This window comes from Cetorhinus maximus, chromosome 13, assembly GCF_964194155.1.
Source record: "Cetorhinus maximus chromosome 13, sCetMax3.hap1.1, whole genome shotgun sequence".
NCBI classification, from domain to species: Eukaryota; Metazoa; Chordata; class Chondrichthyes; order Lamniformes; family Cetorhinidae; genus Cetorhinus; species Cetorhinus maximus.
Genome location: NC_135891.1, coordinates 63132830 through 63157140, shown reverse-complemented (window position 1 = coordinate 63157140; position 24311 = coordinate 63132830). Strand labels below are relative to the sequence as shown.

The following is a 24311-nucleotide window of genomic DNA, read 5'->3' as shown; positions in this document are numbered from 1 at the left end:
AGGTTATGGGGAGAGGGCGGGAAATTGGAGTTGAGGCCAAAATGAGATCAGCCATGATTGTATTGAATGGCAGGGCAGGCTTGGAGAGACTGAATTGCCTACTCCTGCTCCTAGTTCTTATGAGAACAAACATTTGTATTTATAGTCTCACATCAAAGAGTTCGTAACCACTTGGAACTGTCAATCAAACTGTAAACTGACAGGCACCCCACTGTGATAATGAAAGGTTGTGAAATCAGTCGTGCAGCACTAATCCTGTAATGATAACCATAATGTCATAGACAGTGAAGTAGCAAGCACTTTTTTTTCCTAACACTGCATACTGTTTGTTTTTTAATTTAAAGGGTGTGAGATTTAAATCCCAAGACAGCTCTCTTGACAGTTCTAATGAGCTTGATAGTTCCAATGAGTTTATGCACTTTTTATGCACATTCATGTCTAATTTTACCTCTCCCAAAAGTTTCTTGGGACCACATCCAAAAGGGCACTCCACCTCTCCAAAGAATTCTGGCAACGTCTCCTTCCTGCTCTAAAGTGCACACATAATATTTTAGATATACCGCCAGCCAATACCAGATCTGACTGATGCACTTTAACATGTGTAATTGCATCTGTGAACCATGGTTATGTAAATTACAACCCGTCCCAATTTTCCCCCCCCCACCCACCCTTCAAAAATGCTGGGGGCTGGATTCGGCGGTGGGGCTTCAGGATCCGGGCCTCTGTTGCCATTTTCACAAAAACTGTGAATCTCTCTGCTTAAAAATTCAGGCCTATGTAAATGCAAATTGTTGTTGTAGTGGTAGTGGTGGTAGTAGTAGGTCCTTTATGGCTTTGCTCCAAATAGCAAACAGAGCATTCGTCCTCCCATTTTTCCCCTCATTCCCTGTTGGTAATCATAGTGTAATATTTTGGTGCATTTCCAGCAGTTTGCGTAAGAACAGGAGTAGGCCATTTGGCGTGTTGAGCCTGCTCCACCATTCAAACAGATCATGGCTAATCATTTACCTCTGCGATTTTTCCCCACTATACCCATTTTCTTTTTTTTTTATTCATTCACTGGATGTGGGCTTCGCTGCCTGGGCCAGCATTTATTGCCCATCCCTAGTTGCCGTTGAGAAGGTGCTGGTGAGCTGCAGTCCATGTGGTGTAGGTACACCCACAGTGCTGTGTGGAAGGGAGTTGCAGGATTTTGACCCTGCGCCAGTGAAGGAACAGTGATATATTACCAAGTCAGGATGGTGAGTGACTTAGAGGGAAAATTCCAGGTGGTGGTGTTCCCACCTATCTGCTGCCCTTGTCCTTCTAGATGGTAGTGGCCATGGGTTTGGAAGGTGCTGTGTAAGGAGCCTTGGTGAATTCCTGAGGTGCATCTTGTAGATTGTAGACACTGCTGCTATTGTGCGTTGGTGGTGGAGGGAGTGAATATTTGTGGATGTGGTGCCAATCAAGTGGGCCACTTTGTCCTGGATGGTGTCAAGCTTTTCGAGTGTTGTGGGAGCTACACTCATCCAGGCAAGTGGGGAGTATTCCATTACATTCCTGACTTGTGCCCTATAGACGGTGAACATGCTTTAGGGAGTCAGAAGGTGAGTTACTTGCTACAAGATTCCTAGCCTCTGACCTGCTCATGTAGCCACATAATTTATATTGCTAGTCCAGTTCTGTTCATTTGGTCAATGGTAACCCCCAGGATATTGATTATTGGGGCATTTGTTGATGATGCCATTGAACGTCAAGGGGCAATGGTTAGATTCTTTCTTGTTCGAGATAGTCATTGCCTGGCACTTGTGTGGCATGAATGTTACTTGCCACTTGTCAGCCCACGCCTGGATATTGTCCAGGTCTTGCTGCATTTGGACATGGACTGCTTCAGTATCTGAGGAGTCACGAATGGTGCTGAACATTGTGCAACCATCAGTGGACAGCCCCACTTCTGACCTTATGGAAGGAAGGTCATTAATGAAGCAGCTGAAGCTGGTTGGGCCGAGGACACTACCATGAGGAACTCCTGCAGTGATGTCTTGAGACGATTGACCTCCAACAACCATAATCATCTTCCTTTGTGCTAGGTATGACTCCAAACAGTGGAGGATTTTCCCCTGATTTCCATTGGCACCGGTTTTGCTAGGGCTCCTTGATGCCACACTCGGTCAAATGCAGCCTTGATGCCAAGGGCAGTCGCCGTTGCCTCACCTCAGGAGTTCAGCTCTTTTGTCCATGTTTGAACCAAGGCTGTAATGAGGTCAGGAGCTGAATGGCCCTGGCGGAACTCAAATTGAGCATCAGTGAGCAGGTTATTGCTAAGCAAGTGCCGCTTGATAGCACTGTTGATGACCCCTTCCGTTGCTTTACTGATGATGAAGAGTAGACTGATGGGGTGGTAATTGGCCGGGTTGGATTTGTCCTGCTTTTGGTGCACAGGACATAACCTGGGCAATTGTCAATGTTGCCGGGTAGATGCCAGTGTTGTAGCTGTACTGGAACAGTTTGGCTAGGGGCGTGGTAAGTTCTGGAGCACAAGCCTTCGCTACTATTGCTGGAATATTGTCAGGGCCCTTGGCCTTTTCAGTATCCAGTGCCTTCAGCCATTTCTTGATGATATGTGGAATTAATCGAAATGGCTGAAGATTGGGATCTGTGATGCTGGGGACCTTCGGAAAAGGCCAAGATGGATCATCCACTCGGCACTTCTGGCTGAAGATTGTAGCAAATGCTTCAACCTTCTCTTTTGCACTGACCTGCTAGGTTCCCCCATCATTGAGGATAGGGATGTTTGTGGAGCCGCTTCCTCCAGTGAGTTGTTTAATTATCCATCACCATTCACAACTTGAGGTGGCAGGACTGCAGAGTTTAGATCTGATCCGTTGGTTATGGGATCACTTAGATCTGTCTATCACTCGCTGTTTATGCTGCGTGGTACGCAAGTAGTCATGCGTTATAGCTTCACCAGGTTGACACTTCATTTTTAGGTATGCCTGGTGCTGCTTTTGGCATACCCTCCTGCACTCTTCTTTGAACCAGGGGTAATCCCCTGGCTTGGTGGTAATAGTAGAGTGGGGGTATGCCGGGCCATGAGGTTGCAGATTATGTTTGAGTACAATCCTGCTGCTGCTGATGGCCCACAGTGCCTCAGGATGCCCAGTCTTGAGTTGCTAGATCTGTTCAAAATCTACCCCATTAGCACAGTGGTAGTGCCACACAACACGATGGAGGGCATCCTCAATGTGAAGATGGGACTCCATCTCCACAACGACTGTGCGGTTGTCACTCCTGTTGATACTGTCAGGGACAGATGCATCTGCAGCAGGCGGGTTGGTGAGGATGAGGTCAAATATGTTTTTCCCTGTTGGTTCCCTCACCATCTGCTGCAGACCCAGTCTAGCAGCTATGTCATTTAGGCCTCGGTAAGTAGTGGTGCTACTGAGCCACCCTTGGTGATGGATGTTGAAGTTCTGCACCCAGAGCACATTCTGTGCCCTTGCCACCCTCAGTGCTTCCTCCAAATGGTGTTCAACATGGAGGAGCACTGATTCATCAACTGAGGGTGGGCGGTAGGTGGTAATCAGCAGGAGGTTTCCTTGCCCGTGTTTAACCTAATGCCATGAGACTTTATGCGGTCCAGAGTTGATTTGAGGATTCCCGACTGTATACCACTGTTCCGTCACCTGGACATGCCCAGGGATGATGATGGTGGTGTCTGGGACATTATCTGTAAGGTATGATTCCGTGAAGATGACTATGGCTGTTGTTTGACTAGCCTATGGGGCACTAGCCCCGAGATGTTAGTAAAGAGGACTTTGCAGGGATGGCAGATTTCCTTCCCTAAAGGACATTAGTGAACCAGATAGGTTTTTTACAACAAGCGACAATGGTTTCATGATCATCATTAGACTTTTTTTAAAATCAAATTCCACGGATTCAAATCCACTCCCCAGAGCATTACTCTGGGTCTCTGGATTACTAGTCCAGTGACAATACCACTACACCATCACCTCCCCCTAGATGTCTTGACCCCTTGATGTCATTAGTATCCAGAAATCTATTGATTTCTGTTTTGAACATGCTGAATGATTTAAGCTTCCACAGCCCTCCTGGGGTAGAGAATTCCAAAGATTCACCACCCTCTGAGTGAAGAAATTCCTCCTTATCTCAACCTTAAATGGCCTACCCCTTATTCTGAGACTCTGTCTCCTGATTCTAGACTCACCAGCCAGGGGAAACATCCTATCCACACCTACCCTATCCACACCTACCCTGTCATGTCCTATAAGAATTTAAAATTTCAATGAGATCATCTCTCATTCTTCGAAACTCTAGTGCCCAGTTTCCTTGATCGCTCTTCCATAAGACAATCCTGCCACCCTAGAGTACTTGGGAGGGGAAGAAAAAAATATTAAAACTTTTGAGCTGGCAGCAGAGGGAAGTTTCTACTTAAGAGTAGAAGCCCAATTTAATGACTCCAGTCCAGTGCAGGTGACCCATAGGTTGCTCTGAAGTTTTTCTGGTTGGAGTGAGAAGTCTAGAAGGTTGGTTATCGCCCTTGAGAAAGGGAAAGCTGGTTCCTTCCACGAAAGCATCATTGTCATACTAACTTCTTGGCATTTACTGAGCCCTCAGTATTACCAACCTTTTGTACCAATTCTGGTCAATTTGAAAGCAGGTGTGGAACAGTTAATCATTGAAGTGCAGTTTTGGCTTTTGGACCCAACACAACTAACTAGTCTCTTTCCACATCCTCTTTCTTTAGTCCTTTGGAAAAGCACCACAGACATTCAGCAATAAGGTGTCCATATAAACTAAGACCATAATGCAGCATGTGTCCCACAGGTTACAAAGGGACACTGGACATCACCACTACTCTGGTTGTATTTTTAAGATGCGCCGAAAAGGTCACATTCAGATTTGGTAAAGTTAATAACTGAGTATCTGGAAATGGAACTCCCAGCTTTCCAGAGTCTAATATATTTGTTGCTGACCGACCAACTGGTTTCCTTGTTTTTATCTCCACGCTTGAAGGCCTGGAGCCTCAGCCAGACATAAGAAACCATCATGTTTTCAAAGAGAATGACAGCCCATTATTATGGTACAGTGGATGGTAAATGCTGAGCTGCTCAAATCCCAGAGGAAAACTTGATACAGCTGCCATAACTGTTGTTGTAATTTGTATTTTATTTCAAGATGCATGCCTTGAATTCAGTAGTTAGAAGTCCACCGAGTCTTAGAGGTTTTTTACAAAGCTAAATTAAATGTTTTTATTAATAGAAGAAAAGATGTTAAGCACATACATAGTAATTTGTAGACCTATAGTGACTCCTGGCTCCCTAATTAGGCTGAGTCTCAGTTACACCTCTGTTAAGGCAACAGTAAAAACAAAATAGATTTCAACAGACCCAGCAAAGCGCACAATACCCTGGACAGTGATATTCAAAGTGAGTTTTCTTAGCTTCGGTTCCTGCAGACAGCAGCTTGATGCATAGCGACTGGAGGCTTTTCACACTTGTGTTAGACCTTAGAATTCCTTCTTCCTTACACATAACCTCATCTCCTTTATACGTGTTTCTCTTTTTTTTTAATGTAAATTCCATTGTTCCAATATGTATTTGCAACTTTACTTTTTCCATAATATAAATCTTCCACAGTACTCATATTAGCAGTAACCTTTGGGGAAAAATAAACACACTGTTAGGCTTAGCTTCTTATGGCTAGGTGTAACATCATACCATCTCTGAAATTCACTACAAAAACAGAATTACCTGGAAAAACTCAGCAGGTCTGGCAGCATCGGCGGAGAAGAAAAGAGTTGACGTTTCGAGTCCTCATGACCCTTCAGCAGAACTGAGTATAGTTAGGAGAGGGGTGAAATATAAGTTGGTTTAAGGTGGGGGGGGGAGGGGGAGAGAAGTTGGGGGGGGGGTGTTGTGGTTGTAGGGACAAGCAAGCAGTGATAGGAGCAGATAATCAAAAGATGTCACAGACAAAAGGAACAAAGGGGTGTTGAAGGTGGTGATATTATCTAAGAAAATGTGCTAATTAAGAATGGATGGCAGGACACTCAAGGTACAGCTCTAGTGGGAGTGGGGTGGAAAGGCTGACAAGGTATTACAGTTGTAGATTTAAAAATAATGGAAATAGGTGGGAAAAGAAAAATCTATATAAATTATTGAAAAAAACAAAAGGGAGGGGGAAGAAATGGGGTGGGGATGGGGGGAGGGAGTTTAAGATCTAAAGTTGTTGAATTCAATATTCAGCCCGGAAGGCTGTAAAATGCTTAGTCGGAAGATGAGTTGCTGTTCCTCCAGTTTGCGTTGGGCTTCACTGGAACAATGCAGCAAGCCAAGGACAGACATGTGGGCAAGAGAGCAGGGTGGAGTGTTAAAATGGCAAGCGACAGGGAGGTCTCCTCTACCTCTACCTCGCGGAGGCTGAGCGTCAACTCGCAGACACTTCCTCCTACCTCTCCCTGGACCATGACCCCACCACTGAACATCAAACCATTGTTTCCAGGACTGTCACTGACCTCATCTCCTCTGGAGATCTTCCTCCCACAGCTTCCAACCTGATAGTCGCCCAACCTCGGACGGCCCGCTTCTACCTCCTACCCAAAATCCACAAACAGAACTGTCCCGGCAGACCGATCGTGTCAGCCTGTTCCTGCCCCACGGAACTCATTTCTCGTTATCTTGACTCCCTTCTCTCTCCCCTTGTCCAGTCCCTTCCCACCTACATCTGTGATTCCTCTGACACCTTAACGTCACATCAACAATTTCCAGTTCCCTGGCCCCAACCGCTTCCTCTTCACCATGGACGTCCAATCCTTCTACACCTCCATCCCCCACCAGGATGGTCTGAGGGCCCTTAGCTTCTTCCTTGAACAGAGGCCCGAACAATCTCCATCCACCACTACTCTCCTCCGTCTGGCTGAACTTGTTCTCACACTGAACAATTTCTCCTTTAACTCCTCTCACTTCCTCCAAATAAAAGGTGTGGCTATAGGTACCCGCATGGTCCCCAGCTATGCCTGTCTCTTTATGGGGTATGTGGAACATTCCTTGTTCCAGTCCTACTCCGGCCCCCTCCCACAACTCTTTCTCCGGTACATCGATGATTACTTCGGTGCTGCTTCATGCTCTCGTCGGGACCTGGAAAAATTTATTAATTTTGCTTCCAATCTCCACCCCTCCATCATTTTCACATGGTCCATCTCTGACACTCCCCTTCCCTTCCTTGACCTCTCTGTCTCAATTTCTGATGATAGACTGTCCACCAATATCCATTACAAGCCTACCGACTCCCACAGCTACCTCGACTACAGCTCCTCACACCCCGCTTCCTGTAAGGACTCCATCCCATTCTCTCAGTTCCTTCGCCTCCGTTGCATCTGTTCTGATGACGCTACCTTCAAAAACAGCTCCTCTGACATGTCCTCCTTCTTCCTTAACCGAGGTTTTCCACCCACGGTCGTTGACAGGGCCCTCAACCGTGTCTGGCCCATCTCCCGCGCATCCGCCCTCACGCCTTCTCCTCCCTCCCAGAAACATGATAGGGTCCCCCTTGTCCTCACTTATCACCCCACCAGCCTCCGCATTCAAAGGATCATCCTCCGCCATTTCCGCCAACTCCAGCATGATGCCAACACTAAACACATCTTCCCTTCACCCCCCCGGCGGCATTCCGTAGGTATCGTTCCCTCCGTGACACCCTGGTCCACTCCTCCATCACCCCCTACTCCTCAACCCCCACCTATGGCACCTCCCCATGCCCACGCAGAAGATGCAACACCTGCCCCTTCACTTTCTCTCTCCTCACCGTCCAAGGGCCCAAACACTCCTTTCAAGTGAAGCAGCATTTCACTTGCATTTCCCCTAACTTAGTCTACTGCATTCGTTGCTCCCAATGCGGTCTCCTCTACATTGGAGAGACCAAACGCAAACTGGGCGACCGCTTTGCAGAACACATGCGGTCTGTCCGCAAGAAAGACCCAAACCTCCCTGTGGCTTGCCATTTTAACACTCCCCCCTGCTCTCTTGCCCACATGTCTGTCCTTGGCTTGCTGCATTGTTCCAGTGAAGCCCAACGCAAACTGGAGGAACAGCACCTCATCTTCCGACTAGGCACTTTACAGCCTTCCAGGCTGAATATTGAATTCAACAACTTTAGATCTTAAACTCCCTCCCACCATCCCCACTCCGTTTCTTCCCCCTCCCTTTTGTTTTTTAAATAATTTATATAGATTTTTCTTTTCCCACCTATTTCCATTATTTTTAAATCTACAACTGTAATACCTTGTCAGCCTTTCCACCCCACTCCCACTAGAGCTGTACCTTGAGTGTCCTGCCATCCATTCTTAATTAGCACATTTTCTTAGATAATATCACCACCTTCTACACCCCTTTGTTCCTTTTTGTCTGTGACATCTTTTGATTATCTACTCCTATCACTGCTTGCTTGTCCCCACAACCACAACAGCCCCTCAACTTCTTCTCCACCCCCCCTACCTCCCATCTTAAACCAACTTATATTTCACCCCTCTCCTAACTATACTCAGTTCTGCTGAAGGGTCATGAGGACTCGAAACATCAACTCTTCTCCGTCGATGCTGCCAGACCTGAGTTTTTCCAGGTAATTCTGTTTTTGTTTTGGATTTCCAGCATCCGCAGTAGTTTTTTGTGTTTATCTCTGAAATTCACTACTCTGGTGAAAATGCAAATGTTCCTCACACCTCAGATTCTAAAACTTCAACCATGTTTATGTATTTAGCATTTCAAACCTAGATTTTTTTTGATCACTGAAAAACTCCAGACTAGCTGTCTCTAGTTCAATTAAATCCACTGCGAGCACACATTCACGTACACAAACTAATCCAAACCCCACTATTAACCTACCTTTACAATAAATCACAATAATATTATGAAAATTATTGTATTTTCATGACACCCATGTACATTGTACTTATTTCTGTTTGGTGTATGTCAGGCTAGAGAACAATGAAGAGTTTATCACAATCTCATAATTTTTTTTTTCTTTCATGGGATGTGGGTGTCATTGGTAAGGCCATCATTTATTGCCGACCCATCTCCCAAGCCTCTGCCCTCACACCTTCCTCTCTCTCCCAGAACCATGATAGGGTCCCTCTTGTGCTCACTTTTCAGCCCACCAGCCTCTGCATTCAAAGGATCATCCTCCACCATTTCTGCTAACTCCAGCATGATGCCACCTCCAAACACATCTTCCCTTCACCCCTCCTGTTGGCATTCCATAGGGACCGTTCCCTCCGGGACTCCCTGGTCCACGCCTCCATCACCCCCAACACCTCAATCCCCTCCCACGGCACCTTCCCATGCAATCAACGAAGGTGCAACACCTGCCCCTTTACTCTCTCTCTTTCCCCCCCCACCTCACCATCCAAGGGCCCAAACGCTCCTTTCAACTGAAGCAGCGCTTCACTTGCATTTCCCTCAACTTGGTCTACTGCATTTGCTGCTCCTAATTGGTCTTCTCTACATTGGAGAGACCAAATGCAGACTGGGTGACTGCTTTGCGGAACACCTTCGGTCTGTCCGCAAGCAAGAGCCAGATCTTCCTGTCGCTTGCCATTTCAACACACCACCCTGCTCTTGTGCCCACATGTCCATCCTTGGCCTGCTGCAATGTTCCAGTGAAGCTCAACGCAAACTGGAGGAACAGCACCTTCAGATTAGGCACTTTACAGCCTTCCGAGCTCAACATTGAGTTCAACAACTTCAGATCATGAATTCTCTCCTCCATCCTCACCTCTTTTTGATCCCCCTTTTTTCAAATATTTATTAATTTTTATACATATATATATATATTTTCCCCACCTATTTCTATTATCATTATTTTTAAATGTATTTCCATTCATTGTTTTATCCCTACCTTTTAGCCTATTTTGATCTTTTCTCCCACACCGTCCCCTCCCCCATCTCACCCTCACTAGGGCCATCTGTCACTTGCTCATCCTGCTTTCTACTCTTAATGTCACCATTAGCACCTCCTTTAGCCAGTATCACCACCATCAACACCCCTTCGACCTTTTGTTTATGACATCTTTTGCAATCTCTCCTTTTGCCTCCACCTATCACTGGCCTTCTATCCAGCTTTACCTGTGTGTCCCCGTTCCCCCCCTCCCCATAAACAGAATATATTTCACCACATCTTTACTTCTCTTTAGTCCTGAAGAAGAGTCATACAGACTTGAAACGTTAACTCTGTCTTTCTCTCCACAGATGCTGCCATACCTGCTGAGTATTTCCAGCAGTTTTTGTTTTTGTTTCAGATTTCAGATTTCCAGCATCCACAGTATTTTGCTTTCATCATTTATTGTCCACCCCTAATTGCCCTTGAACTGAGTGGCTTGCTAGGCATTTCAGAGGGAAACGAAGAGTCAACCACATTGCAGTGGGTTTGAAGTCACATGTAGACCAGACTGGGTAAGAATGGCAGATTTCCATCCCTAAAGGACATTAGTGAACCAGATGGGTTTTTACAACTATTGATAGTTGTCATGCTCACCATTACTGAGACTATTCCAGATTAATTAATTGAATTTAAATTCCACCAGTTGCCCTGGTGGGATTTGGACCTGTGTTCCCCAGAGCATTAGCCTGGGCCTGTGGATTACTAGTCCAGTGACATTGCCAGTATGCCATTTAAGGTATTTCAACACAACGCATTGGGTACTGTTAAGAACCAAGCACTTTCATGAAGATGGTGCCCTTCAAGGTGTGAACTAAATTTCCAATTCCTAGTAGGTCAGCTAGTGCCAGAGCATATTGACTTCCTTGAGCAGTGTCTAACTGATATGCAGCAACTCCATCTCTGTCTTCTGTATGCAGGTTGTATATGGAAGGATCATATTTCTGTATGTATAGCTACTGGTACCTTTAGACTGAGTAATGATGGTAGAATAATTCTAATGCTGCAAATGTTTCTCTGGACTTGTTGAGATTTATGACTAATACCTGTTTTGTGTTGATTTCTGTAGAAAGAGAGGAGAACTTTTTGGATTTTTTTTGGAGCTTGGCTTTTGTTCTCAATTTGTTCTCGAGTATTCATGACAACTAGTGAAGATGGGTTTGACATTTTGTTTTAATTAAAAGCTGTCTGTATTAATGATCTACAACAACTTCATAATTCAAGGTTGAATCTGTTAAATTGTTCAGGTTTTATTTCCTCCCACTTCTTTTAGGCTTTTTGGCACTACTTCCATCCTGATTCACCATCTTTCTCCGGGTTTTTCCAGCCTTGGTGATCTCCTGTACTGAAGACCTTGATCCTTTACACTGAAGGCAGTCTATTTTTTAAAAAATCAGTCTTTACATTAGCACAAAAAATCTGGCATAGCAGTCGGGTAGCCTTATTGTTTCAAACATGGCTCCATAACCCGCAACTCATTAGTCACTTATTAATCATTTACCTAATAAATCACATTTTTTATACCCTGTAATGGCCGTCATTTCGGCCATCATTTGCGCGATCAGTCAAAGGGAAGCACAATGTTCTGAGACTCTTCTAGTGAGCCTGAGGAGAAGGCAGCCATTTGTTTGTCAAATTAGAAGAGGCAGCTTATGGTCAATGTGAGACTGTCCAATCTTCTGCCTGTATGATGGGACAGTAAAGATAGGAAACCATCTTTCCATCCCTGGGTGGTGTTGGCTGACCTATTGTGAGGTTTGGGTTACTTTTTACAGTGACTTTTCATTTTACTTTATTCACTCACACTGCGGCATCTCTTGACTGACTAAATGCTAAGTACTGGTGCAGTCAATCACAAAGATCACGTGGGCTGGCGGGATTGGTGAATGGAAGTGCCAGTGTAGCTGCCAAGATCAGTTAAATTGTTAAAATGTTTATCATAACACTTGTGTGAAAGCTTTAGAAAGAAAAATAACAGGTGAAATGAATCACTTTCATACATAGATTGGCTGCAGCCAACCCCTGGCAGGTGAGCAGTAGCTGATCCCAATGCATGCTGGCCTCCTCGTGTCATGTTACTCTGGTTTACCAATCCGAATAGAATTGGAGCAGGGGGGGGGGGGGGGGGGGCGGTGGAGATCACAAGGGCTATTAACCTTGTCCTCCTTAAATCTGTTATTATAGCTTTTAATTTGACTTGAGACTGATGCACAATATGTAGCATCCAGATCCATATGTATGGTTTTGCATCAAATTTGTTAATCACTCACCTCCCATATACTCCAATATCCTCTGGAATGCCAAGGATTTGTTGCTGCAAGCTCTGTTCTTTCAGCTGGCTGCAGTCACAGTGAAAATAATGAGTTTGTGAGGTTGCCAGGGTAATGGCAGCATGTCTTGATGAGAGGAGTACTCCTACTAAGCTCACTTAAACTGTGTGTGTGGGTGTGTGCACACTGAAGGATCTTGTGAATGCCATTGTGGCATTATGGCTGTAGATAGTGCCTCCTCACATAGGATGTTTGGGCCATCAGACCTGTACTCTAAAGTACTCTAAAACCGTTTGCAGCATTACTTGTTCAATGGTAGAGGACTTTGATTAGCTCAGTGAAGTATTTTCACACGCTGCTGCTCAGCTCACTGAATTCTTCCTCTTGCATGAACTGGCAAGTGATATGCATGATATTGAATGAAGCACATTTACACTTCTGTAAGTATAACCAGCAGTAGTCCACTTAGCATATGTGTTATGCATAATTGTTTGGGGGGGTGGGGGGGAAACATGATTGTAAATATAAACTGGGTGTGTCTGTGGCAGTCTAAACCCTAGGCTCTGGAATTCCCTTGCTAAACCTCTCTAACCCTCTCTCCTCCTATTGCTGGATTCACCCCTTGCTTCGACGCGTGAGTGTTCAGCAAGGAAACCAGTTGTTTGCCGTGTAGATTGATACTGTTTCTTTGTATTCCCAAGATAGCAGAAATTTTATCTCCTCCTTTAAGATCCTCCTTAAAAACCCTACTTACCAGTCCTAATATCTCCTCCTTTGGGTTTGTGCCGATTTTTGTCTGTGCGTGTGCATGTTTTATAGATATCTCTAAATGTAGCCAGTGATTATGCAGATTATATGGGCACTCATCCTTTCAGATATTATCCATTTTGTGAGCTTTGTTCCATAGATGTCCAACAATCCTTCAGTAATTTTCCCTGATGGCCATGTTTGTAAACCAAACACCTGAGACTCGTAAGGCTATTCACAGTGAAACTGTTCTCATTTTATAGCCACCACCACCACCTCAAGGGCAATTAAGGATGGGCAATAAATGCTGGCTTAGCCAGCAATACACACATTCTATGAATGAATAAAAAATAAATACTTTTTGTGATCAGTATCTAATGATCAAAGCTCATCCCTCTGTATAATCAAAGCATCTCCCACTATATTGATAAAAGCAAAAAACTGCGGATGCTGGAAATCCAAAATAAAAATACCTGGAAAAACTCAGGTCTGGCAGCATCTGCAGAGAGGAACACAGTTAACGTTTCGAGTCCGTATGACTCTTCAACAGAACCCACTATACTGCACTTGGGAAGCCTATCCCACAAAGATCAAAGTCCTTCCCTTTCTCTCATGATCAGAAAGCCCCTGCTGGGAGCACTGAGAACTTGCTGCCACCTGCTGCTTTGGCTTGGTCAGCTAACTCAAGACAGACTATCTCTTTGGAGTGGGACTTGAATCCGCAACCTTCTGGCTCTGAGGTGAGAGTGCTACCACTGAGCTACATCTGACACCTTGGCTGGTGAATGGCAAGCATCCTGACAGCTACCTGGCTTGAATTGGCTTCATGATGACTGAATGTGACAAAAATAGAACTTTTTTTGCCTTTTTATATAATTTTAAAAGCAAAATCTGAGCAGGTAAGCAAATGATTATATCTGCCGAAGGGTCATGAAGACTCGAAACGTTAACTGATTTCTTCTCCATCGATGCTGCCAGACCTGCTGAGTTTTTCCAGGTAATTCTGTTTTTGTAAATGATTATAGTGGTTTACTGAAACACAAAGCACTGATGTGACTGTTCTGTTCTCACGAATGACATTTCAGTGGCACTTGTCGGGTACATTTGAATTGGATCGGGGGAGAGGTAATTACCAAAAGTAGGGATCCCTGGAAAGAATTAAGAACTATTGGAGGCCATTAGCACCATAGAACCATCAAAAAGTTACAGCACAGAAGGAGGCCATTCGGCCCATCTTGTCCATGCCAGCCCAAGGACACCCAGGTGCCCTTTCTAATCCCACCTTCCTGCACCCAGCCCATGGCCCTGCAGCTTACAGCACTTTAGGTGCAGATCCAGGTACTTTTTAAAAGAGTTTAAAGTTTCTGCCTCTACCACCAACTTGGGCAGCGAATTCCAGACACCCACTACCCTCTACGTAAAAAAAGTTCTTCCTCATGTCCCCCCCTACACCTTCTGCCACTTATCTTGAATCTATGTCCCCTGGTTCTAGAATTCTCCATCAAGGGAAACAATTTTATCCTGTCCACGCAATCTATTCCCCTCATAATTTTGTACACCTCAATCAAGTCACCTCTCAGCCTTCTTTGTTCCAGGGAAAATAACCCCAACCTATCCAATCTCTCCTCATAGCTACACTTTTCTAACCCTGGCAACATTCTTGTAAACCTTCTCTGCACTCTCTCCAGAGCTATTACGTCCTTCCTGCAATGTGGTGACCAGAACTGCACACAATACTCCAGTTGTGATCTCACCAGTGTTTTATACAATTCCAACATTATATCCTTACTTTTATATTCTATCCCTCTGCCAATGAAGGAGAGCATTCCATATGCCTTCTTTACAACCTTGTCTACTTGAACTTCTGCCTTCATGGACCTGTCTACTTGTACGCCAAGATCTCTCACTACTTCTACCCCTCTTAGTATATTCCCATTTATTTTGTAATCCGTGTAATTGTTTGACCTCCCTAAATGTATGACCTCACACTTCTCTATGTTAAAATCCATCTGCCACTTTACCACCCACTTTCCAACCCATCTATATCGTTTTGGAGATTATGGCTATCCTCTACACTATCCACTACTCGGTCAGTCTTTGTGTCATCTGTAAATTTCCCAATCGTGCCCCCCAGGTTCATGTCCAAATCGTTAATATATAACACAAACAGCAAGGTTCCCAACACCGAGCCCTGTGGAACACCACTTGAGACAACTTTCCATTCGCAAGGGCATCCATCGACCATTACCCTTTGTTTCCTGTTACAAAGCCAACCTTTTATCCAGTTTGCCACATTACCCTGAATCCCATGGGCTTTTACTTTCCTGACCAATCTGCCATGTGGGCCTTGCTAAAATCCATGTACACAACATCCACTGCACTACCTTCATCAACCCTTCTTGTCACTTCCTCAAAGAATTCAATCAAATTTGTGAGGCAAGACCTTCGTTTAACAAATCCATGCTGACCATCCCTGACTAGTCCATGGCTTTCCACATGACAGCTAATCCTATCTCTCAGGATTGATTCTACTAATTTGCTCACCACCGATGTAAGACTAACTGGCCTATAATTGTTTGGCATTTCCTTTGATCCCTTTTTAAACATTGGAACTGCGTTTGCATTTCTCCAGTCCTCCGGTTTATCCCCTGTATCTAGCGAAGATTGGAAAATCATCCCCAGAGTATCTGCTATCTCCTCCCTGACTTCCTTCAGCAGCCTCGGAAACAATCCGTCTGGTCCTGGTGACTTATCAACTTTCAAGGATTTCAACCCTTCGAGTACTTCCTCTCTCTTTATGACTATCCCGTCTAATATCTTGCAGTGTTTCTCCTGGCCTACTATATCTACATCCTCTCGTTCCTTTGTAAACACGGAGACAAAATATTCATTCAAAACCCCTCCCACAGCCTCTGCATCTACACACAAGTTTCCGTCTTCATCTCTGATGGGTCCCACTTTTTCCTTAACCAACCTTTTAGCATTAATGTATTGATAAAACGTCTTTGGGTTATCTTTAACTTTATTTGCTAATCTTTTTTTCATGCCCTCTCTTTGATTTCCTTATTCTCTTGACATTTTGTTTCCTGCTTGCTTCAAAGATATTGCTTTAGTATTAAAATGTTGTAGGCATCCCACTTATTACATGTATTTTTTTGCAGAATGAGATCAGAATGAACTCTACTATGCCAGTATGGCAAGAGTTAAATTACAAGTTTTAGCTTGTAAGAGATGTAATGTCATTTGTTTACACTTGAGAAAGGTATTGAGAAACATCTGAACCAAAGCCATGCGAAACTGTTTGTAATCTTGGGGATCATTGAGCTCCCACTTAACTTTTCCCATGAGTGAAAACCACCCATAATACTATCCTGATGCTTAACCACTATAAGCTAATATCCTTGTGCCAAATATTATGTAACTCGACTAGTAACCCAGAAGCAAAAACATAAAATGCTGGAAAAACTCAGCAGGTCTAACAGCATCTGTGGAGAGAAAAAAAGCAGTTAATGTTTCAAGTCCTTATGACTCTTCTTCAGAGACTAACTAGAAAGACCGTAGGGCCCATTAAGGACCATAGTGGCAACTTGGTGTGAAGCCGGAAGACATAGGTCAGGTTCTAAATGAATACTTTGTGTTCGGTGTTCACAAGTGAGAGGGACGACGTGGGTATGGAAATCAGGCAGTAGGACTGTGATATAATTAAAGAAATTAACATAGAAAGGGAGGAGGTTCTAAGTGGTCTGGCAGGCTTAAAAGTAGATAAATCTCCAGGCCTAGATGAAATGTATCCCAGGCTGTTGAGTGAGGCAAGGGAGGAGATAGCAGGGGCGCTGGCAATAATTTTCAATACCTCTCTGGCCACAGGAGAGGTGCCAGAGGACAGCCAATGTGGTACCGTTATCCAATGGGGGAGGAAGGGATAAACCAGGGAACTACAGGCCAGTCAGTGTAACCTCAGTGGTGGGGAAACTATTGGAAGCAATTCTGAGGGACGGAGTTAATCTACACATGGAGAGGCAGGGATTAATCAAGGACAGTCAGCCTGGTTTTGTTTAGGGGAGGTAATGTCTGACAAATTTGATTGAATTTTTCGAAGAGGTGACCGGGTGTGTAGATGAGGACAATGCCTTTGACATAGTCTATTTGGACTTCAGCAAAGGCTTTTAATAAGGTCCCGCATTGGAGACTGATAACGAAGATAAGAGCCCATGGGATCCAAGGCAATTTGGCAAATCAGAGGGACGTTGGTGTGCATGTCCACCAGGCCTTTAAGGTAGCGGGACAGGTAGATAAGGTGTTTGAGAAGGCACTAGGGATAATTGCCTTTAATAGCTGAGGCATAGAATATAAGAGCAGGGAGGTTATGCTGGAACTGTATAAAACGCTGGTTAGGCCATAGCTAGAGTATTGCTTGCAGTTCTGGAATCTGCATTATAGGAAGGATGTGATTGCACTAGAGAGAATGCAGAGGAGATTTACCAGGATGTTGCCTGGGCTGGAGAGTTTTAGTTATGAGGAGAGATTGGATAGACTGGGGTCATTTTCTCTGGAGCAGAGGAGATTGAAGGGGGACATGATTGAGGTGTATAAAATTATGAGGGGCATAGATAGGGTAGACAGGAAGGAACTTTTCCCCTTGGTGGAGGGATCAATAACCAGATTTAAGGTAAGGGGCAGGAGGTTTAGAGGGGATGTGAGGAAGAATTTTTTCACCCAGAGCGTGGTGGGAATCTGAAACTCACTGCCTGAAAGGGTGGTGGAGGCAGATGCCCTCATAACATTTAAGAAGTATTTGGATGTGCACTTGCGATGCCATGGCATATAAGGCTATGGGCCTTGTGCTGGAAAATGGGATTAGAATAGTTATGCACTTGTTTGACTGGCGCAGACTTGATGGGCCGAAGGGCCTTTTTCTGTGCTGTAGATCTCTATGGCTCACTAATGTCCTTTTTAGGGAAGATATCCTGTTGTCTTTATCAGGTCTGCTTTATATGTGACTCTGGATCCACAGCAATGTGGTTGACTCTTTTCTATGAGGTGTGGCTCATTTGGTAGCAGTCTTGACTCTCAGTCATGAGATTATGGGTTCAAGTTCAACGGCAGTGATTTGAGTACAAAAGTTAGGCTGATACACCAGTGCAATACTGAAAGCACTGTTGCAATGTTAAAGCTGCCATCTTTCAGATGAGATGTTAAACCAAGGCCCCCATCTGCTTTCCAAGGTGGAGGCAAAAGATCCCATGACACTATTCGAAGTAGAGCAGGGGAGATATCCATGGTGTTCTGGCCAATATTTATCCCTCTATCAAAATCACAGAACAGATTATCTTTACATTGCTGTGGGAGCTTACTGGGCACAAATTGCCTGCCGTGTTTCCTACATTACAACAATGGCGATACTTCAAAAGAACTTCAGTGTCTGTAAAGCGCTTTGGGATATCCTGAGGTCATGAAAGGAACGATATAAATGCAAGTCTTTCTTTTTGAAAATGCCCTCTAAAAATGGCTTGGTGAGCTACTGGGTTAAGGACAGTTGTGGGTGGGCGATGTCAGCAGTACCAGTGATGCCCACACCTTGTGAATGAATTAAAATAAAACAATTTGCATTTGTATAATTTAGTCAGATTTACCATGGCATCTCACATGAACCCTTAAGGTGGGGAGGGGATGGTGGTTGGAAGATAGAGATCTCAACATTTATACCAGTGGTTTGTTTTGTACAATCTGAAAGTTATATGCACTCCCCTAACCCCATACGATGAGGATGGGGGTGACCGGAGCACCCTGAGATTGTTCCCCCTGCAGTCTGTTTCTCTCCTTTTTGGCCTGGTCAAGTGTGGCCTCCTAGTTCTTGGAACTTCTTGCACAACAGCTGCTATTGCAAAATCACAGGCAAAAATACTCATCTACAGGGGACCCAACACTTATAAGGGAAACACAATAATATTTGCGGAATGACATGTGAACAAACCTCCAGGAATGCCTCCAACCAAAGTTGCCAACCCTAAGTGGCATACCTTCTGAGTCAATCTGCTTGGCCTCTTTGACATGCATTTGATGGCCTTTGGCCTGAGCTCAGCCAAACCCACTGACCTGACCAGCGAGTGAGAGTGGGATTTAAGGGGCAGGCTGCAGCCTGTGGGAATGGTCCTTGGCAATCAGTTGAGGGCAGTGTGGGGAGGGGATCTCTGAGGGGAAGGGGAACAAAGCATGGGGCCAGGGAGGTCCAAGGCTTCCTTGTGAGGCCCAGGAGCACTGCTCCCTACAAGGAAACCTATGGAACTTACCAGCCTAGCTCATGATCTACCTCTCGTCAGGTCAGGCCTGATGGGGAGGCTGTCACTGCTTCCCTGCTCAGCCTTTGATGGCGTCGTGGTGATGCGTTGGTAAAGTAAAACTCCACTTCCTTCCTGGGGTGTTCCATTCCCTGTTCGACAGAGCAGGTTAACATAGGGACATGGCAGAAAGGTAGCAGGATCTGAGGGAGTAAGTGACTGCCCTTGTGCGCCCCTGTCTGCTTCCCATTGGGGAAGTTGGAAGGGGAAGAAGGAGAAATAGTTAAAATTGGAGCTCCTTTGTCACCCACCAAACTTGGATAAATGATGTTTGCACCTTGCACAGAAAAAAACAGTAATGAGAATAAATGCATCAATGTTGAGCTGCACTAAAGCAGGACTCAAATCTCATTGTGGATTGAGTGGGTATGAGCTGGACGGGTCACATTGCTGCTTACTGTCTTGTCTGGTGGTTCTGCTGCTCTGTCAATAGCCTGTTTTGGCAGTGTTCTTTCTCCAGATGAGATTTATGCTTCTGATGATCTGAAAGAGGACAGAACTGCAGTAAACTGATAAAATCTCTGCTCAAAGCAGTTTAAGCACATACATATTGTACTATGACTGATTCCTCTGATTCTATCACCCTGCTGATACTGAAAGGGATTTTTTTTTTGTCACTGCAGGGGAAAGCCATTCTCCTTACAGTAAAGGATGCTTGCTCGTAGCTGGTTGTGAGTTCATCGTAGCCTGATGTAGAATTGAGTAGGGAAGGTGGACAGATTTGTGGTGGATTAAAAACTTTAAAATGCTGGAAATACTCAGCAGGTTTGACAGCATTTGTGGAGAGAGAAACAAAGTTATTGTTTAGCTATGTGAGTTTTCATTCGATTTCCAGCATCTGCAGTCTGTTTCTTTTGCAGATTGTTTGGGGGTAGATGGGGATGGGGTGGGTTTCTCTCATTAGTATGTGGGATATCAGTGCTCACTTTTACACTTTTGTTAACATCAAGTTTTTAAGTTTGTTTGACACATGGTATAGACATCCAGAACAGTTATCCCAAGACAAGGAGGAAACGTGTTCTGAAATTGCAAGGGCTTCTAATCTGGAACTAATTTGATTGGACCAATAAAGGCCATACTAAGTTGTCCCAGTGTCACCAAGTAATCAGCACAAATGCCCCTTTAAGGAGAGACACTAATGTAAATGGTCTGGTCAAACTAAAACATCCCAAAATAAGTAACAGTCTCAAAGGGAACCTTACCTAAAAACCCAGTCTGATGCTACATAAGCATTTATTTGACTTTACATTTTCTGCTTGTCTGTTTTTCAAACTTGGTTACTATCCTGTTACTTTGGGCTTTTACTTTAAAAATCAGAGGCATGAGGGTCAAGATAAAAATTGATATAAATTCAAAAATAGTGCCCTAGCTATGTGACCAGATTTCAGCTAGTGTCTACTTTGGCATGGTGGATAGCACTGTTGCTTCCGAGTCAGCAGCTTGTAGGTTCAAGTCCTACTCCGGAGACTTGAGTACATAATCTAGCCTGACATGTTAGAATTGTAGGATTGAGGAAGTGCTGCACGGTCAGAGGTATAATCTTTTGGATGAGGCCTTGTCTTCACTGAGGAAAAGATCCCATGGCAATATTTCCAAGAAAGCAGATTCGACCCACCCAGCCCTGGCCAATACCAACATCAATTTTTAAAGCAGCAGGTTATCTGCTCATTATCAAAGTGCTGTTCGTGGGACCTTACTGTGCACAAATTGGCTACCACATTTCCCTATGTTGCACCTATGACTACATGTCATCAGTTTTATGATGCTTTGGGTCACCCTGAAACCTTGAAAAATGTGATGATTAAAAACAAGTCCTATGCTTTAAGAAGGAAGTTACTTGATGTGTGCAAATTAGCTATTTTCTTAAGTACCTCATTGGGTGTAAAGCACTTTGGGGCGCCCAGTGGTTGTGAAAAGAGCTATATGGATGCAGGTGTTGGATATTATCAGAGCTTTTTTTTGTTCCTGCGAAACTAGTGTTTTCGAATCTTTCCTCTCCAAAAAAGGATATTCCTCTAACTCCAGCAGTATAGCTCTGGTGCCTGAATGTCTGCTAATTGTACTTTCCTCCTTAAATCTTCATTCCTTTTGTTATAAAACAGGGGAGGGGGGCAGAGCCAACATTCAGACTTAAACTATATTTTCCGAATGTTCTTTGAAACAGTCTTCTGCTGATTAATTTACTGTAAATCATCTTTCAACAAATGGTCTTTCAACATCAATTGAAATTTAATCAGGCGGCCTCTTAATCTCTCTCCTGCCATGTGAAATGTTGATTACCTTGCATTTGTCAGTCACTGGTCCCTTGACCGATGATTTCCAATTTGCACTTTAAGTACCTTTTCAACCTTATGTACTGAGTCAGTACACATAGCATCTCCCAACCTTGCTCAGCTATCCGTCAATCACTACGATTGGAGTAAGTTTTCTGTTTTATCTTTATCTTACCTCTCCATTTTGTTTCTCTTGAGCAATATTTCATCTTGAGGGTATGTTTTGTTCCTAAATTGACTGTTTACCCCTCCCCACCCTGCTCAAGCTGAGTCTTTTTTCTGTTGTGGCTATGCAGTCAGAATGCTCTGTTTCAGGGCAGCTGGAAACGAAGGAAGATGCTAGTACACAAGAAATAAGAGCAGAAGTAGACCATGCAGTCCATCAAGCTTGTTCCGCCATTCAGTATGATCAAGGCTGATCCTGGGATTCAATTCCATTTTCCCCATATCCCTTAATTCTCTAAGAGACCAAAAATCTGTCTATCTCCGCCTTAAATGTATTCAACGCTAGGTAGAAAAATTCCAAAGATTCACAACCCTGAGATGAGGAAAATTATTTCACACAGTCCTAAATGATTGGTCCCTTACCCTGAGACTGTGCCCCCCCGTGTTTTAGAGTCCCCAACCGGCAGAAACAATTTGTCAGCATCTATCCTATCGAGCTCCTTCAGAATTTTGTAGGTTTCAATGAGATCGCTTCTCATTCTTCTAAATTCGAGAGAATATAAGCCCAATTTACTCAGCCTCTCATCATAGTACAATCCCCTCAATTTAGCGAACCTTTGCTGTACTGCCTCCATTGCAAGTATATCCTTTCTTAAATGTGGAGACCAAAATTGCACATGGTATTCTGGATGCAGCCTCACCAAAACCCTGTCCAACTGTAGCAAGACTTCTTTATCCTTGTACTCTAATCCTGTTGCAAATGACATGTTGGCCTTTATTGCCATCCTAATTGCTTGCCGCACCTGCATGCTAATTTCCTGTGTTCCTTGAACAATCATACCCAAGTCTCTTTGAACATCAACACTTAAGTTTCTCATTTAAAACAAAAATTCTGCTTTTTTGTTCTTACGACCAACGTGAATAACTTCACACTTCTGCAGCATCTTGCATCTGCCATCTTGTTGCCCACTCAGTTAACCTGCCTATATCTCTTTGCAGCCTCTCCGTGTCCTCCCCACAGCTTACCTTCCCACCTAGTTTGCTATCATCAGTAAACTTTGATACATTACTCTTTGTCTCTTCATCTAAGTCATTAATATAGATTGTGAATAGCCGAGGCCCCAGCACTGATCCTTGTGGCACTCTGCTATTCACTGCTTGCCAACTTGGAAAAAAGCCCCGTTTATGCCCACTCTGTTTTCTATCCATGAACCAATGCTCTATCCATGCTAATATTACCCCCAACTCCATGAGCTTTTAGCTTGCCTATTAACCTTTTGTGCGGCACCTTTATTGGATATCTTTCAGAAACCTTGAGTGTTTCCCCTTTATCTACCTTACTAACTACATCCTCAAAAAACTCCAATAAAATTGTTAAACAGGATTTCCATTTAGTAAAACCATGTTGACTTGTTCTAATCATACTATGCTTTTCTAAGTGCATTGTTAAGACTTCCTTAATAATAGATTCCAGCACTTTCCCAACAACTGATGTTAGGCTAACTGGCCCGTAGTTCACTCTCTTTTTTTCCTCTCCCTCCTTTCTTGAAAAGTGGTGTAACATTTGCCAACTTCTAACCTAGTGTGACTGGTCCCAAATCTAAGGAATTTTAGAAAAGTCATAGCAAGCACAACTACTATCTCTGCAGCTATATCTTTTCAAACCTTAGGGTGTAGGCCATCAGATCCCACAGATTTGCCAGATTTTAGTCCCTTAGTTTCTCCAATACTTTTTTTTTTCTCTGATAGTAATTTCCTTTCTTTTTAGCCCATAGGTTATTGTCCATTTCTGGTATGAAACTTGTCTGTCTTCACAGTAGATGACGCACAAAATAGTTTGTTCAATGTCTCTGCCATTTCCTTATTCCCCAGGACAATTTCTCCTGCCTGCTTTTCAGGGACCAACGTTTACTTTAGCTACTCTCTCTTCCTTTTTATATACTTAAAAACTCCTACAATCAGTTTTTAAATTTCTGGCTAGTTACACTCATTCTATTTTTCATTTGCTCAACTTTTTGGTGGCCCTCTGCTGGTCTCTGAAACACTCCTAATCTTCAGGAGTTGCTACTCTTTTTTTGCAACATTGTATGCCTCTTCATTTAATCTAATACTATCCTTAACTTCCTGAGTGAGCCATGGATGAGCTTTTCTTGCTGAGCTTTTGTTCTTCAATGGAATGTATTTTTGTTGAACATTTTGGATTTTTAAAAAAATGTTTCCCACTGTTCATTTCATTTACCTCCATACCTTTTAGTCTACTAATCAATTAACCTTAGCCAGTTCTCCTCTCATACCTATGTAATTGGCTTCGTTTAAGTTTTTTGTTTGTGATTGGAACACACTACTTTCAAACTCAACATGGAATTGAATGGTATTATGATCACTATTTCCCAGTGGATCTTTTACTATGATATTACTAATTAACCCTGCTTTGTTGTAGATATAAGATAGCTCTATCCCTAGTCGATTCCACTACGTATTGCTCTAAGAAACTGTCACAAACATTCTACTGCACCACATTAATCTGTAGCTTCAATAAGTTCCTCCTCAGCTTTGGTCAGTAGTTTTATTTATTCATTCAT

The 24311-nt window shown here is 43.8% G+C and overlaps 1 protein-coding gene across 5 annotated transcripts in view; it reads left to right on the top strand.

The window, feature by feature from the left end:
* The window catches only part of LOC144688640 (engulfment and cell motility protein 2), a 218015-nt gene that overhangs the window by 39946 nt on the left and 153758 nt on the right, over nucleotides 1-24311 (top strand). Inside the window, exon 1 of one of the 5 annotated variants that reach the window (XM_078555441.1) lies at nucleotides 12622-12646. The exons of the other annotated variants lie outside the window; for them this stretch is intronic. The gene's annotated coding sequence lies outside the window, so the exon portion shown is untranslated. Of the gene's footprint in view, nucleotides 1-12621; nucleotides 12647-24311 lie in introns of those variants that run through there. 5 annotated transcript variants of the gene reach the window in all.